Genomic DNA, 4,429 nt, shown 5'->3' on the forward strand with positions numbered 1-4,429 from the left:
ATATATATATATATATATATATATATATATATATATATATATATATATATATATATATATATATATATATATATATATATATATATATATATATATATGCGCGTTTGTGTGCGTGTACTTTTAAATTTATATAGATATATACAACATATTTATATGTGCTAATTTCATATATGCATATATACTATTATAGGAATGTAAACACCGTGATTTTTGAATATTCACTGTATATTATTACACGTACTTAACTGTAAAATGTAATACAATTGTACACACTGAATTTTTGTCCCGACTACAGCGGGATCGACAAGTCTTTCTCAAAGCCAAGACATACCTTAGTGATAGGTGGAACTTCCACCTTTTTCGACTGAACGTTCTGCATCCTTTCCCATAGGCTGATAGACTGTTGGCGTTATCTCATCAACTACCCTTGCAGTGACTTATAATACGCGAAGACACTACCTCAGATGATATCATATACTCGCTATCGGCGGACTAGTATACTTGGCCAATTTTGCATGCTCCTCTGACACTATCATCTACAGCCAGATACGGATACTTATCTAGTTATACCTTTGTCCGTATAAATCGGCTAGCTGCGTGACTATTTACATATATGTAGTACTAAATATAATACACTATGCGATCGTGCGACTGTGCGATGTGCGAAGGCTGCTTTTATGCACAAGATCTCTGTGATTGGCAGAGAACATAGTTGCGTCGAAAATCGATTAGAAGCTCCGGTGTAATGTTTTTATTTATTCTAATAAATACTGTCCAATTATGAAACCCTAAACCCTCATCTCTGATATCTTTGAACCCTCTCTCTCTCTCTCAGAGAGTGGCAAGTAGTAGACCCCGTGCTATATATTTATGTCTCATGTTCACCGCTGAATCGATCGACTATTAATATGACACACACAAGGTACTACACGACTACAATGTGGGATAATTCTAGTATCATGTATATGACTCTCTATTATGACTATTAGTTTATGCCTTACATCTCCAGATCTTACATCTCTTATCGGGTATTGTCAGCTGTTAGACGCTCGATTGAACTCGCCCTTTTAAGCCTGATATATGAGAATCGAGTTTCCACCAACAAGTGTAATTCTCGGACAAAGATTGGCCGCTAATATCAGATATTCTACGTATAAATATATACATACATTTTCATCGAGCTTCTATACCATCCGTGTGCGCAAGATAGGGATTTCAATCGTAATTGGCTAGAGATATAGTATTTAAGGATGGTGCTTGCAAGTGAGTGTCTAATATATTTCAGGAATTTCAAATCAAGCAGTATCCCAGGCCGATATTGACAGTCTATGTACTATCCGCAGCAATCTAATCAATATAGCATCTATACGTGGTACTTACATCGGTACAAAGTGGAAGTCTGACACACGTCAACGGAACGACTAACAATGACGACTTCTTCATGATCTAGTATACAGCTTGCAACATACAGACTAAATCACGGTACAATATTTCTGCCATTCTTGCGAAAGGTAGACAAAAGAAAAGAAAAACGGTAAAATAGAAGCCAATATTTACTGTATGTCCGTTGTGTCAAGTCAACGCATGTCTCCAATATCATGTGATTGTTCTCTTTAGGAATATTTGGTAATAGTAGTCTCCCGCACCGCAGTTCCTGTAGCATTGTTGTGAGTCCTACTTACTGTCCTCGTGTTTGTTTATTTGTAGTTCTCTTTCTATGCGTTGCATATCTAGCTGGGAGAGGCTCTTACTATCCTCGTGTTTGTTTATTTGTAGTACTCTTTCAATGTGTTGCATATCTAGCTTGGAGAGGCTCTTACTACCCTCGTATTTGTTTATTTGTAGTACTCTTTCTATGTGTTGCATATCTAGCTTGGAGAGGCTCTTACTACCCTCGAGTTTGTTTATTTGTAGTACTCTTTCTATGTCGTATCTAGCTGGGAGAGGCTCTTACTATCCTCGTGTTTGTTTATTTGTAGCACTCTTTCTATGTGTTGCATAACTAGCTGGGAGAGGCTCCGTTATTACGATGCATTTCGTTTTTATAGTATTTTTACTCGACCTTTTCCGCACATCCACCCTGGCCTACTGCCCGCATTCTTACAATTCGATACCGATGCTGGTAACTTAGCTAACGCTTATGACTAGCAGGGTGCACAGGAACAAGACTAGGTATACATTTATATATATTATGTACATGGTATTTACATTCTCATCATATTTATCTCAGAATGTATCTTCATCTTGACTTGTTGTACTATACAATATCATAGCCTTCTGCAAATTGAACAATACTTATGGCCCGACGGAGGTTAGTCCGTTCATGCTATTTTTGTTCTCTCTCTCCCTCTCTCTCCCTATTTAGTAGTAGAGAGAGAGAGAGAGGCGAGGCCGCGAGGGTCCTGTACGCTAAGGACTTCAGTCTATGCATATAAAATCTTTAGACATATTTCTTATGACGCTTGAAATGATAGACTTTTTTCTCATCTGACATCAGTGGCATGATGATGTCATGATGATGGTGCCTAGCTCAGAACGTCATTTATGCGTTGAACCATTTTAGTTCGAAAAATTTAACGCTTTAACGACTACGTTCAAGTTTATGTGCACTATGAAATAATATAAAAATATAAACGAATTTGATGTCGTGTACATAACTACAATACTACACATACACCTACATACTGTATGTACATGTTGCTGTACAAACATAGGCCTGCTCACATAACCCGTCACATCTACGCTCAAGACCCATACATACGCATATATAAACAGATCATCTCCAACCACAACTCTTCTCGCCAGCCGAGTGATTGCATCATCCCTCTCTCGAACAATCAATCGTCTGATCGCTATAGAACACCCGTGTCGTGTACGCCATGCTGTCTACAAAGCACATGGTCTCCCGCTGTGTGCAAGGATTGGTATCAACACGCGCATACACAGCTCTGAGGCCCATCGGTTGTCTAAAAGTCAATCCTAGAGCATCACAAACGTGTGCTAGTACACTGAGTGCAGCTAATGCTGTGCCGGCGTGTGGATTCTCGAGTGCGCGTATTGCGCTTGATAGCGATAAGTCTACGGGGTCTGAGTGGAAAGGCAGAGATGTCACTGTACCTAAGGTAGGCTGTATCCTTGTACTTGTGCTTAAAACGTGTACTGCTTGTTTATACATGTGCTGGTTGGGTTTCTAAGGTTTATCCTACCACTGGTACACACGAATCACACTTTCTGTTCGTGTTTGTGCACGGAATGGCCCAACCTCTATCCTTTCGCTGGTGTGTACATAGTGTGTATAATGCCGTTGCTGTATGCACACTGTTTATGCATTATATGTCTTAGCTGTACCACATTCTATATCCTTTCACTGGTGTGTACATAGTGTATATAATGCCGTTGCTGTATGCACACTGTTTATTAGTTGTATTCTGTTATATATCCTTTCACTGGCGTGTACATAGTGTGTATATTGCCGTTGCTGTATGCACACTGTTTATGTATTATACGTCCTACTTGTATCCTGTTATACATCCTTTCACTGGTGTGTACATACATAGTGTATACAATGCCGTCGCTGTATGTAATAGTTGTGTCCTTACACCGGAGTACTGAGGCCACACTTCCCGTTCCGCATGTGCTAGGATTGGATGTGCATGTGGTTGCACTGTAGCCTTCCGATATCCATCCACTGGCTTTATAATGGCTACACTGTTTGTTTATGTATGTGTTAAGAATTTCTATTACATGTGTGCCATGGGTACTTCCTTGTTTGTTCCTGTATATGCTAAGGAGTGTTAATATCCTCCTTTCTATTACATGTGTGCCATGGGTACTTCCTTGTTTGTTCAATTATGTGCTAAAGAGTGTTAATATCTTCCTTTCTATTACATGTGTGCCATGGGTACTTCCTTCTTTGTTCATGTATGTGCTAAAGAGTGTTTCTATTTTCCTTTCAATTACATGTGTGCCACGGGTACTTCCTTGTGTGTTCATGTATGTGCTAAGGAGTGTTTCTATCTTCCTTTGTTAACATCTTTCTTTCTATTACCTGTGTGCAATCGATGTCTCTGCTGTTCATGTTTGTGCGTGCTGTGGCTCCACCTCATAACCTTCGCCGGCTGTACCTTGAATACTTTTATAGTCTAAGCATGTGCCACCCATGTGCTTATTGTGTATGAGAGATATGTTTTATTCGTGTATGCGCCAGGCCTGAGCTTCGCATATATATTCTAACAGTGGTGTATATAAGATATTCACTTAGTCATAGTGTGCTAGGGGTGACGGCACCGTATACATTGCTTTAAAGTTTAGTATATGCATATATATATATATATATATATATATATATATATATATATATATATATATATATATATATATATATATATATATATATATATATATATATATATATATATATATATATATA

Source organism: Sphaeroforma arctica (assembly GCF_001186125.1).
Source record: "Sphaeroforma arctica JP610 unplaced genomic scaffold supercont1.1683, whole genome shotgun sequence".
NCBI lineage: Eukaryota > Ichthyosporea > Ichthyophonida > Sphaeroforma > Sphaeroforma arctica.